We start from the raw sequence: 14,525 nt of genomic DNA on the forward strand, positions 1-14,525 counted from the left end.
ACATTTCACTGTAGCAGGTTACTGTACCAAGCGGCTATCCGGATTTTGAAAATCAAAAATCCGGATACGGCAGTAAGCGTCTAGAACGAAAACGGCTTACCGGATTTCGTAACCGGCAAGCCGGATAGGCAAAATTCAAATTTTTACCTTAACGGTAACATAAATCCGGCTTACTGGATTCCATAAATGGCAAACCGGATACGTCTGGAATGTGAGTAATGGCTAGTTTTTGAGCTCAAACTATAAGAACTCAAATCCAACTCATTTTGAAGCTCTCAAACAAGCAATAACAAAAAGCACACGAGATATCTTGAGCCTTTAAACTTGCGAACTATATACATTGAATCATTCATTGTTCTTCATCTTTGAATATCTACTCATTGAGTAAGTTTCATTGTAACTTTCATTTCTTCATTTCAATTGTAAGAATTTGAGTGTGTGAGACATTTGAGTGAAGAGATTGGGAGATAATTTCTTCGTTGTAAAGGTTTATTGACACCTCGAAGTCAATTGTAATCGGTTGAAGCCTCGGAAAGGCTTGGATAGTGAAATCCTCAAGTTTGGATTGCTTAGAGGCGTGGACGTAGGCGGGGATTGCCGAACCACATAAAAATCTGTGTGTTTGTTTCTCTTCTCCCTTACTCTTTAATTATTGTGCCTTTATTAAACTTATTGCTTTCAATTTTTATTAAGGCATTAGATTGTTTGTTGTGTGGATTTGCTAGGATAATTTTTAAATTTCCAATTCACGCCCCCTCTTGGGTTGCACACTTATATTTCATTTGGTATCAGAGCAAGATGCTCTTATTTAGATTTAACCATCTAGATCAATGGCAACTCAAAATGATTCCACATTTAGGGAAAGGCAATCTACCACTAGACCACCTTACTTTGATGGAAACGATTACCCATATTGGAAAACTAGAATGAGAATTTACTTGCAAGCCTTAGATTATGAGATTTGGGAAATCGTTAATGATGGTCATTTCATGCCTTTGACTAAAAATGAAGGAGGAGAAGATATTCCAAAACCTTCACGGGATTGGAATGATTTCGAAAAGAGAAAAGCTTCTCTAAATTCCAAGACCATGAATGCCTTGTTTTGTGCTTTAGATAAGAAAGAGTTTCATATAGTGTCTAGTTGCGAAAGTGCTAATGAGATTTGGCACAAACTTGAGGTTGTCTATGAAGGCACGAACCAAGTGAAAGAATCTAAAATAAGTAGGTACACTCGACAATACGAATTGTTCCAAATGGAACAAAATGAAAATGTGTACTCTATGTATACTAGATTCACGGACATAGTGAACACTCTAGGAGCCCTAGGAAAGACTTTTTCAAATAGCGAAAAAGTTAAGAAAATTATTAGGTCACTACCTAAAGAATGGAGACAAAAAAGGATTGTCATTGAGGAAGCCAATGATTTAAATATATTACCTATTGATGATTTAATTGGCTCTCTTATTTCATATGAAGAAGATTTGGCAACTGAAAAAGGGCATAAGGAAAAGAAGAAAAACATTGCTCTCAAGGCTTCAAAATATGAGAGTGATGAGGAAAGCGAAATGGATGATGAGGAGCTGGCTATGTTGGCTAAAAGATTCAGAAAATTTTACAAAAAGAACAATGAGCAGAGAAAGTTTAGAGGCTATAAGAATAAGAAGAAGAAGAAGGAGCTAATAACTTGTTATGAATGCAAGAAGCCCGGACACATACGACTGGAATGTCCTCTTCTCAACAAATTCAAGAAGAAGGTTATGGTGGTCACATGGGATGATAGTGATTAGGAAACAAGTGACGATGATGAGCAACAAGAAATGACAAACTTAAGTCTCATGGCTATTGGGGAAGAATCATGTGATGAACTTGATGAGATAAGTGTTCTTCCTACATATGATGAATTGCATGATGCTTTTAAGGATTTGCATGATGAGCTAATGAAGATTAGTAAAAAGAATATGTCTTAAAAAGAATATGATAGAGCTTAAGAATGAAAATGATTCATTTAGTGCAAAGATTACATGCCTAGAATTAGAAAATAAAACATTGCGTGATAGTATTGCATTATTTGAGAATTCTAGCACCTCACATGAGCACTTAGAGTCACACTTGAATGACTTGAAAAATGAGAATGAAATGCTTAGAAAGAAGAGCAATGAACTAAATGAAATTGTGCTAAAATTCACAAATGGGCAAAAAATGTTGGACAATTTGCTAAACTCACAAAAATGTGTATTTGACAAAAGTGGCATAGGTTATAAACCGAATTTGAAACAAAAATTTTACAAGAGTTATTTTATGAAGAATACATCTATTAACAATAAAATTGTATGTCATTATTGCAATCAAGATGGCCATATGAAAAATAGATGTGCAGTGAAGAGAAATGCATATTATGGTATGAAATGTGTTTAGGTTCCGAAAGGGACCATTGCTAACTCTCAAGGACCTAAAAAGGTTTGGATACCTAAAACTTGAGATTTTTTCTACAGGACTCAAAGAAGAAGAAGAATAAGTGGTACTTGGACAGCGGTTGTTCAAGACACATGACATGGAATTATTCTTGGTTTTCAAGCTTTACCAAGATAAAAAATGGTAGAGATGTTTCGTTTGGGGATAATTCAAAAGGAAAAATCATTGGAATTGGAAATGTCGGTAATGTATCCTCTACTCTCATTGAAAATGTGTGTTTGGTTGAAAACTTAAAACACAATTTGCTTAGTATTAGTCAATTATGTGATAAATGATATAGAGTTATTTTTGTTGAATCAAAGTGTGTTATTGAGAATGCATGTGATGGGAAAGTCTTGTTTGTAGGAAATAGATGTGTTAATGTCTATACCATTAATATAGATTGTGCATCAACAAATGAGAAATGTCTCTCCGCATTACATGATGATGGTTGGTTGTGGCATAGAAGATTAGGTCATGCAAGCATGGATTTGATTTCAAAAATCGTGAAAAATGATTTAGTAAAAGGTCTTCCAAAAATCAATTTTCAAAAAGATAGAACTTGTGAAGTATGCCAATTTGGAAAACAAATCAAAACTTCCTTTAAAAGTAAGAATCATGTCTCCACTTCAATTACTTCATATAGATTTATTTGGACCTTCTAGATATGCTAGTTTAAGTGGCAAATTTTATGCATTTGTAATTGTGGATGATTATTCTAGATACACATGGGTATTGTTCTTGGCTAATAAGGATGATGTCATTGATGCATTTCGAATTTTCTATAAAAAGGTTCAAAATGAAAAAGGTTATTCTATTTCTTGTATTAGAAGTGATCATGGTGGAGAATTTGAAAATCATGCATTTGAAAATTTTTGTAATGATTTTGGCATTGAACATCAATTTTCATCACCTAGGACTCCACAACAAAATGGAGTAGTAGAGAGAAAGAATAGGTCTATTCAAGAAATGGCTAGGACTATTGTTGAGTGCTAGAAAATGTATATTTATAAAGGAGAAAATCGTCATTTTACACTACAAGTTTTACTAACACCTTTACTTTTATGAATTTAACCTTCTTTTAATTTAATTCTGTGTGTTTTATTTTAATTAAGTATTTTATGTATTTTAGGGGCATTGTAGTCATTTCACAATAAACGAGAGATCATATGGCAAAACGGACATCACTTTTGAACTCAGGACGGTCGAAAACATTAGGAGGAGCATAAAAGGAAAAATGACATTGTTCACATGTACGGTACTGTATATGTTACTGTTCACGGCACTGTTCACATAGACGGATCGATGATGTGACATTGATCGATGATGTGACATTGACTGATGAGGTGTCACGATCCTGTTGGACTAAAATTCTTATGTACTGTTGATGGTGACGTGGCAGCATATTAGTGGACCAAAAATCTCGCGTACGGTACATGCATCACACAGGATTATTTCCAACCAAACCTCGTCACTGTTCACCCGGGTCAAACCGTGCTACTGTTCATCCGCGTGGTCAGACCGCGTACTGTTCACGCGTACTGTTGACTGATGACGTAGCGAAATCTTGAGCGTCCAAACAGTTTTTAATCCGATGGCCACAATTTACTCAATGTATCTATAAAAAGGGGGCCTCCCCCCCTAATTTGATATCTCTAAATCTATTTTTGGGATCCATTTTCTGTAATTCCTTCTCCATCTTGTATTTTCTTCATATTTTAATAAATTCCCATCTTATCCGTAGTTCAATTATGAGTGGCTAATTTTCTTTCAAGCTTGAGTTGAAGGTGAAGTCTCAACTTGTGTCATGGGCTTTATTTGGTAAATTTATTTTCTCTTCCCCTCTAATTTTTGTGGATGTTTTGACTTCTCGTCGACAAATAATACTAATCTTGTCTAGTACTGCCTTGGTTTCACCGGCCCTCTAGTACAAGGTTATTATTATTTGGTACGATAAGCCCTTAGCACCATATTGATTAGAGCGTGGTTCATGAGGTGTGGATTCCCCCCTCATGATTTAATTGGCATTAATACGGATTATTTAGCCCATGATGCATGTTGATACGGATCCAGATACCCAAGTACTTCATTTCAATAGATTTTTCTTCAATTTATTTTCGCCATTTCAATTCCAATTTTAGGATAATTTAAATCACTTCCACCACAAATCCAACCACTCATTTACAAAATTAATTCTACATATAATTAAAATCCACCTTCTCGTGGGATCGACACTCGTCACCATTAGTCTATTCTACAATAGATTCGTGCGCTTGCGAGTACATTAAAATTTGCACAACAAGTTTTTGGCGCCGTTGCCGGAGAGGTAAGTAATTTTAATTCATAGAATTAATTTTTGTGAATATTTTCCATTTAATTATTCTCTTTTTTTTTCTTTAAAAAAAAAAGAGAATCTACATTTAAAGGTTAGTATTTCTTTTCTTTTTTCTCTTCTTTAAAATTCTGTAATTTAATTTTCAATTTATTTTTCTTTGTAATTTTTCTTTATCTTATTAATTTAATTTTTAGTTAATTAATTTCAAGTATTTTTTTAGTGTATTTTTACAGTAAGGTTGTAACAGCGTAATAAGGTTAGTATCGTAATTTCCCCCTCTTCTTTATTTTTATTTGTTTTGTTCCCATATTTATTTTTATTTTATTTGTTTTGCATGCATGGTCGAAGGTCATTATTACATAATCTTGAACCTATAGACCTTGAACTTGAGAAAACACTTCGCACACACAAACAAGTAAAAAATAAAATGGATTTGCAACCACAGGAGAGGCCATTTAAGGATTATTTCAGTCCTTTAGCAAATTTGAGTACATCATATATAAGATACCCAAATGTAGCTGCTAGGAGCTTTGAATTAAAACCTAGTGTGCTAAATTGTCTCCCCACATTTTATGGCCTAGAAAATGAGGACCCATATAATCATCTGAATGATTTTCATGCCATTTGTCAAACTTTTAAATATGAAAATTTTTCAGACGATGATGTTAAACTCAGATTATTCCCATTTTCTTTAAAGGATAGAGCTCGTTCATGGCTTAATACATTGCCTGCCAATAGCATTTCATCATGGGAACAAATGGTAACTAAATTTTTGAATAAATATTTCCCAGTGCATAAAACCAATGCTATTCGCAGGGAAATCTCGGAGTTTACCCAGAGAGATGACGAGCAGTTTTTCGAAACGTGGGAGCGATTCAATGGGCTACTCTTGAAGTGTCCACATCATGGGTATGAGAAATGGCACCAATGCCAATACTTTTTGGAGGGATTATTGCCGAATGTGCAAGAATGGCTAATGGCAACAAGTGGAGGAGAGCTAATGTCAAAAAGTGCATCAGAAATTTGAGAATTCTTCCAGCGACAAGCGGATAATTCCCAACAACGGAGTCGATCACTCCGGAATACTAGAAGAATTAAGGGAGTAAATGAGGTTCAAATTGGCGAGTCAACTTCGGGAATCAAAGAAGTCAAGGAGATAGTTGAAGGTCTTGCTCGACAAATAGCATCGTTATCGACTGCTAAATCAACAGAACCACATGACCATGACTCATACTCAGATCAAGTCAATGCCATAGGTGTATTGAGAAAGCCATCAAATTACAACCTATACTCCAACACATATAACCCTGGATGGAGAGACCACCCCAATTTTTCATGGTCTCAAGGATTCCAACAGAACGGACCAGCAGCTCCAACTCCACCAATTCCAAAAAATCCTCAAGCCTTTCAGCCCCCATTTAGACCATACAATCAGAACCAGAACTACTCTCAACCCAGACCATGGGAGGATTCATTCCAGAATCTCAAGAATCTTACTCACTCTACGATTGAGCAACAGAACCGCACCATTGATGGACTACGAAATGAGTTGAGAGCAGGCTTCAACTCACAAGCCCAATCAGTTTCAAGCCTCGAGAAGATGGTGGGACAACTTGCTTCTTCAGTTCAGACCTTGGCAATGACCGTTGAGAAAGGTAAATTTCCAAGTCAACCAGTGCCTAACCCTAAAGGAGTGCATGAAACAAGTACCAGTTCACCACAGCAGCATGGAGAAGTCAAAGTCGTCATGACCTTGAGAAAAGGAAAAGAAGTCGACAACAAAGTGGAGATGCCGGTGACAAAAGAAAATCAAATTGTACCTGTAAATGTTGACGACTCATCACCGGAGGAGAAAGAAGAAACCAACACACAAGAATATGTTCCCAAGGCTCTATTTCCTCAGAAGTTAGCTAAAGGAAAAAAGGGAAAATCCACAAGTGAGATTCTTGAAATCTTCAAACAGGTAAGTATTAACATCCCTTTGTTTGATGCTATTAAACAAGTTTCATCTTATGCCAAGTTTTTTAAAGATCTTTGTACTAAAAAGAGAAATGTACATGTTCAAAAGAATGCATTTTTAACAGAAAACGTTAGTTCTATACTCCAACATAAAATTCCTTTAAAATGCAAAGACTCAGGCTCCCCACTATCTCATGAAGCATAGGGAACCACACAATTGAGAATGCTTTGTTGGATTTAAGAGCTAATGTAAATTTGTTGCCTTACTCAGTATTTTTGAAACTTGGACTTGGAGAATTACACCCAACTCCAGTGGTGTTACAGCTTGCAGATCGGTCCACGAAAATACCTCGTGGTATTGTAGAGGACGTGTTTATCCAAGTAGATAAGTTTTATTTTCCTGTTGATTTCATTGTAATTGACACTCAACCAATACAAGATTCAAGGAAGCACATCCCCATTATTCTAGGCCGACCTTTCTTGGCAACTGCGGATGCTCACATTCAATGCAGGACTAGAAATATGCAGTTGTCCTTCGGCAACATGACTATGGAGCTGAACATCTTCAACATTGCCAAACAACCTCACAATGCAGATGATGGAATTGTTGATGTGGATTTAATTGAAACAATAGTTGATAACACTTTTCTTTCAAACCTTATTGATAATCCTTTACAAACATGTTTAACTCACTTTGGTTTGGATTTTGATATTGACAGATCGGTCGATGAGGTCAACGCCCTACTTGACTCAGCACCATCCATGGACACTAATAAATGGAAGTCAAGAGTTGAACAACTAGCACCATCAGAGAAGAAACTCATCCTATCATCAGAATCACCACCGAAACTCGAGCTTAAACCATTACCCAACACTCTGGAATATGCATTTTTGGGAGAAGAAAGTACTCTACCGGTAATCATCTCATCATCCCTAAATGACGAACAAAAAGGTAAGTTGTTGGATGTTTTAAAAGAGCACAAAGGAGCATTAGGATGGACCATAACAAACATTAAAGGTATAAACCCAGTAGATTGCATGCATTACATTCACCTTGATGAAAATGCTAAATCTACTAGGGAAATGCAACGTCGGTTAAATCCTAACATGAAAGAAGTTCTTAGAACTGAAGTCCTTAAGCTATTAGACGCAGGTATCATTTTCCCAATTTCTGATAGTTCATGGGTCAGTCCTGTACAAGTTGTCCCCAAAAAGTCAAGAGTCACAGTAGTTACGAATGCCGATAATGAATTGGTACCCACTAGAGTAACTACAAGATGATGTCTATGCATTAATTATAGAAAGTTAAATTCTGTCACACGTAAAGACCATTTTCTTTTACCATTTATTGATCAAATGCTTGATAGATTGGCAGGCCATGAGTTTTATTGCTTTCTAGATGGCTACTCAGGATATAATTAGATTCCCATAGCACCAAAAGATCAAGAGAAAACTACTTTCACTTGCCCTTTTAGCACATTTGCGTATAGAAAAATGCCATTTGGATTATGTAATGCACCTACTACATTTCAACGATGCATGTTCAGCATTTTTTCTGATATGGTTGAACGATTCCTTGAAGTCTTTATGGATGATTTTTCTATCTTTGGTGACTCGTTTGATCAATGTTTACATCATCTAACACTAGTTCTGTAGAGATGTGTCAAGAAGAACTTAGTCTTAAATTGGGAGAAATGTCATTTTATGGTAAAACAAGGTATTGTTCTCGGTCACATCATTTCGAGCAAAGGCATTGAGGTTCACAAAGCCAAGGTGGATCTCATTTCTAATCTTCCTTCACCCAAAACAGTCAGAGAAGTAAGATCTTTCCTTGGGCATGCTGGTTTCTATAGACGTTTCATTAAAGATTTTAGCAAAGTTTCTAGACCCTTTTGCAATTTACTTGCTAAGGATGTACATTTTATCTTTGATGATTCATGTCTTGTGGCATTTGAAAAACTAAAGCAGTTGTTGACATCATCACCCATCATTCAGCCCCCAAATTGGAGTTTACCATTTGAACTCATGTGTGACGCATCTAATTATGCAGTAGGAGCAGTATTAGAACAAAGAGTTGATCGAATTTCCCATGTTATTTACTATGCTAGTATGACATTGAATGATGCACAGTTGAACTATTCAACTACTGAAAAAGAAATGCTAGCAGTAGTGTTTGCATTAGAGAAATTTCGATCTTATCTCATTGGTTGTAAAATAATTATATTCACAGATCATGCTGCTCTTAAATATCTTCTCACAAAGAAAGATGCAAAAGCTAGACTAATTCGTTGGGTGTTACTTTTACAGGAGTTCGACTTGGAATTCAAAGATAAGAAAGGTATAGAAAATGTTGTGACGGACCATCTCTCTCGTCTCCATTTTGACATAATTACAGAGCCATTAATATTGAATGAGTCATTTCTAGATGAACAATTAATGAGTGTGAAATTATTACCATGGTATGATGATATAGTTAATTATCTTGTTACAGGTAAACTTCCAGAGCATTGGACCAAGCAAGACAAGGCTAAATTCTTTGCAGAAATAAAGAATTTCTTTTGGGATGACCCATATTTGTTCAAGTATTGTGCAGATCAAATTGTTAGACGATGTGTCCCAGAAAATGAAATTCAAAATATTCTTTCATTTTGCCATGAACAAGCTTGTGAAGGTCATTTCAATGCTAAGAAAACAGCGACTAAAGTTTTACAATGTGGTTTCTATTGGCCAACTATATTTCGAGATGCTTACAGTTTCTGTTCTTCATGTGATAGGTGTCAACGAATGGGGAGCGTTACACGAAGAAATATGATACTATTAAATCCAATTTTAGTGGTTGAGATTTTTGACGTATGGGGTATCGACTTCATGGGACCCTTTCCCCCTTCTTTTGGCCATCAATACATATTGGTTGCTGTTGACTATGTATCGAAATGGGTAGAAGCAATTCCATGTAAGACCAATGATCACAAGGTGGTGATAGCATTTTTGAAAAGCAACATTGTTTCACGCTTTGGATTCCCTTGAGCAATAATTAGTGATGGTGGTGCCCACTTTTGTAACAAAACATTCAAAGCTCTTTTGACAAAGTATTCAATCTCTCACAAAGTGGCGACCCCATATCATTCGCAAACCAGTGGTCAAGTTGAGATCTCCAATCGAGAAATAAAGCATACATTAGAAAAGACGGTGAGGCCAGACAGAAAAGATTGGTCATTAAGACTTGATGATTCATTATGGGTATATAGAACGGCATTCAAGACCCCGATTGGGATGTCACCCTACAAGCTAGTGTATGGAAAAGCTTGCCACCTACCTGTGGAACTCGAGCATCATGCGTATTGGGTTATCAAGAAATTCAACTTTGACATGCAGCAAGCCAGCTCAGAAAGAAGATTACAACTGGCAGAACTTGAAGAAATTCACAATGACGCATACGAAAATGCCAAGATTTACAAGCAACAGATGAAAGTCTTTCATGACAAGCAAATTATGAGAAAATCGTTCACTCCAGGTCAGAAAGTGCTTTTATTCAATTCTCGTTTACACTTATTCCCAAGTAAGTTACACTCTCGATGGTCTGATCCCTTTATTGTTCATACTGTTTTTCCACATGGGGCAATTGAAATTAAGGACCCAAAGAACGGTGTCACGTTTAAAGTTAATGGTCAAAGATTAAAGCCATATCTAGAGTACCAACCACATGGAGAAAACACCAAAATAAATTTGAGTGACCCACTAGATTTGAATTGATTTTTTTTTCTTTTCGTTGATTTGATTTTTCTTTCTTTCTTTTTATTATTCTTTTGCTAATTGAAATTATTTTTGCATAAGTGTGTTTGTTTAACTATTAAGTTTTCTTTTATAATTTTTAATCATGAGTACCTTACTTAGACCGTTCCTCCTGAACATTCTTAAACTACTTCAACATGTCAAAACTCATCTCAAAAGGTAGATTCAATTTTGTAAAACACATCGCATTTGGGCTCTACAACCACCAGAGTTAGTAGCCTATGTTAAGGGTTTAGAATGCCAACTCAGAGACATTGAGAGAAGTGTTTATGACATCCAGTTGGAGCTTGAGGTAAATTCAATAAGAGGACGATTTTAATTTTCTTTGTGTGTTTTAATTTGTTTTTCTGTTTGTGTGCTTTAGTTTGTTACCTCGGTGAAGTGGCGGATAACGGTACTCCGTGACAATCAAGTCGGTTACTTTAGTTTCCCATAATAACTGATATTCTGAGGTGAAGGTATGGACAGAAACGAGATTTTAGCGAAGCTTCACAAGCGATTCCCTTCGCTTCCTCAGAATGTCCTTCTTACGATCTATAAAGCTCGGTCCGAACGCATGGGATTACTCATGAGGAATAACATACTTGCTGACATCCGTTGGCTAATCGAGGATAAAGTACGATCGGCAGGTGAGTTACCTCCAACATTTATTGCATACATGCCTGGTTGTGGTAAAGGAAATTATACAAGAAAACGACGAGCTCGAAGAATTTCTGTTGCTTGTCATAAGTGTATCAGAATGAGTTGCAATAAAAACCCATGTTCTTTAGGAATGGTGTCTGATAACAGGGAAGATAAGATTCAATTCATTAGGGATGGCTTGAATAAGGAATCATTGGATGATATCCTTTTATCTCTTGAAACGGATCCCAGTGGATATGTGCAAGGAGCGATTCTCCAGTTATGGCCATTATTCTAGAAAGAGCATGCACGATATAGTCTCGGGAATCTGACTATAAACGACCCTGTTTGCCAGTTTATAAGAAAACTGGATGGGAAGCCTATCCTCGACCCATAGAGGGTGTTCAAGCCGTTTCTGGACGTAAAACCAGAAGAAGATGTGAGCAACAATCGCAACTACCTGTAAATATCCTTTCACTTTACTGTTATTTTATTTCACTATTGTTTTATTGTGTGTATTATTGTCTTTAATAATTTTATTACTGTTTACTTTTTCCTTATTACTGTTTACTTTTTCCTTATTACTGTTTGCTTTTTCCTTTTTACTGTTTTTTTTTTACTCGCGAGCCACGTGCTTTACGTGTTATTTGACACTGACATGTTACCTCATACACAACTGTGACCCACTGTCACCAAGACTCTTAAATGTGATTTTTTTTGTCAAGCACTCACAAGTTATTTTTGAGAAGTATCACAATGGCAGCTACTCCAAATAGACAATTCAAGAACATTTGTGTACTTTCTGGATTTACCTATGGCAAACATAAAGAGTTCGTTGAGGCAGCCATCGATCTTGGTCAAAGTATAGCAGAGAGACAATTACACTTGGTGTATGGAGGAGGTAATCGAGGGTTATAAAAAATGGTCTCAAAAGCAGCTTTTATCAAAGGAAGTCAAGTATTAGGCATCATCCCCAGAATCTTAAAGCCATTGGGCAGTTCGTCTGACTCATCAACTGGAGAAGAATTAGTCGTCTCAGGTATGCAAGAAAGAATAACTGAAATGCTTAATCATGCTGATGCTTTTATTTTCCTTCCAGGAGATCTTGCAACACTTGAGGCACTTATCACACTATCATCTTGGGCCCATCTGCACATCCACCAGAAACCCATCGGTTTGTTAAATGTCAATAACTTTTATGATGGCTTTATCGCATTTCTTAACCATGCAATAAAAAATTATTTCATTCCCTCTAATGTGAAAAAACTCTTTATTTGTGCTCACACTGCTAATGAGCTACTTGATCTATTACAAGCTTATAGACTAGAGCCAGACCCTTGGACCTTTGTGTTGGAGCGTCCAAATAATGACGATAACAGTAGCCGCAGTAAGAAGTACAAATTAGATTTAACTCTCCGCTTGTAAATATTTTCTTCTGTGTTACACCACCCAGGTGATGTCTTCTAAACTCTACTTCTTTCCTTTCAAACATTGAGGACAATGTTTCATTCTGGTTGGGGGATGGAATAGTCGACAATTGTGGAATCTTGGTTAAGTTTTTACTAATTTTTTGTTGTAGAAACTAACTGTTACTAACTTTTTGTGTTGAAAATGGCTGAATATGGAGTGTAGTTACTTTAGAAACGCATCTTCATCGTTTGAAAAAAAAAACAAAAAACAATTAAAAAAAATTTAGGCATTTTTTTTCTTTATTAAGTTTTGATATTCATTTTTCTTCTTCTTTTTAATTTCTCCTTTATAAATATATTCAAATATTTGAGTCGAAGATGACCGAATATGGAGTGTAGTGCCTCTAGAAACGCATCTTCTTAGTTAAACAAAAAACATTTCTTTTTCTAATTAATTTTTCTACATCATTTTTATATTTCTGTATGCATATTTTCCTTTCATGTTTAGAATAGGTTGGGGGGTAGAATGTTGTTTAAAAAAAAATTGTGTTATTTGTTTTAACATTAGATGACATGATTAATTTCAAATTTTAGTATTTGTATTATCTTTGATCTTAAGTGATGTTACATTATGTTGGCTACTCTACATGTTGATGTCGGAGACAAATATGAGTTGCGTGAAAGAATGAACATGTCATAATAAGTACCAAGTGAGTTTTTGAGCCTATCATTTTTCTTGGAGAGTAACCCTTTTGCCCATTCTTTATACAGCTTAGCAATTTATTATTGTATACACGATCTCTAGATTTCTTTTGAGTTAACCCTTAAAAAAAATGTAAAAGAAAAAAGAAAAAAAATGTATGTTGCTACATTGGGAGGCCCATCTAACTAGTAGATATGGATGATTATTTAGAGCCCTAAAAGATGATGGAAAGGCCATCTTTGATCCGTTTGAGCCTTTCTAGCCATCCCTTTTATTAAATATCCATAATTAACCCTTTTGAGCCTTAAAAAAAAAAAACCTTTTCTTTGTCAACTTATCATCTTGACCCACTTCGATTTGGAGTATTACCCAATGTCTTATAAGTTCCATCACCTATTTATGTTTGAGAAAAATGTAAATAATTATTTTATTTAGTGACGATGCGCCAAGCAAAAGCAAAAAAAAAAATTCAAAAAAAAAGAAAAAAATAATAATAATAACAATAATAGGTGAAATCCACCTTACACCTTCCAAAAAAAAATTCTCTGCATTTTTCTCAAACATACACTTTATTTTCCTTATTTCCCTTCTTTGTTAACCATGTCCCTAGCCTACATTACGTCCTAATAAAAGTCATTCTTGATTTTAGGGAACTATATTCTGAAGTAGAAGCTAGTTATATGGGCTAAAAAGATGTAGTGGTGCATAAGAAAAAATAAATAAATAAATAAAAGAAAAAGAAAAAAAAAAGATAAATAAATTGGGTTGACTAACATTTTTGTTTGACTTGAGATTGTATTATTTCTAAGCTGAGGGCATATTTATTTTATCTTGGTGAGAGCATGTGATATCACTTCTTTATTATTTTCTCTCAATTACCATTCATTGGAGTGACTATTTTTATTGGGTTTAATTTCTTTGTGAGAGTGTCACTACTTCCAGTGAGATTTTGGGGTTTGACATGTCATTCTTGAAAGTAGCTATAACAAAGTCTACTAGGCTGATTCATGTGGATGGTTGATGTGGGTGTGATGTTGCTTTAGACTGGAGATAATGCTTATACTTTTATTTAATTGCTATCATTAATCTGATTAAATAAACACGAGTGTTTCTAAATAAAATAAAATAAAAAAATCATTTTGGTTTTGAATTTTGTTTTCGCTTTATTTGCTAGGGACTAGCAATAAGCTGGTTGAGGGGTGTGTTGAGTGCTAGAAAATGTATATTTATAAAGGAGAAAATCGTTATTTTACAC

General features: G+C 35.3%; 1 non-coding gene across 1 annotated transcript; it reads right to left on the bottom strand.

The window, feature by feature from the left end:
* Positions 1-5,594: 5,594 nt before the first annotated feature.
* LOC127903155 (small nucleolar RNA R71) lies at positions 5,595-5,698 on the bottom strand. The gene has a single exon (XR_008055875.1). It is a non-coding gene; the product is annotated as a small nucleolar RNA R71 (small nucleolar RNA).
* Positions 5,699-14,525: the final 8,827 nt, after the last annotated feature.

The sequence above is a fragment of the Citrus sinensis genome, chromosome 6 (assembly GCF_022201045.2).
Source record: "Citrus sinensis cultivar Valencia sweet orange chromosome 6, DVS_A1.0, whole genome shotgun sequence".
NCBI lineage: Eukaryota > Viridiplantae > Streptophyta > Magnoliopsida > Sapindales > Rutaceae > Citrus > Citrus sinensis.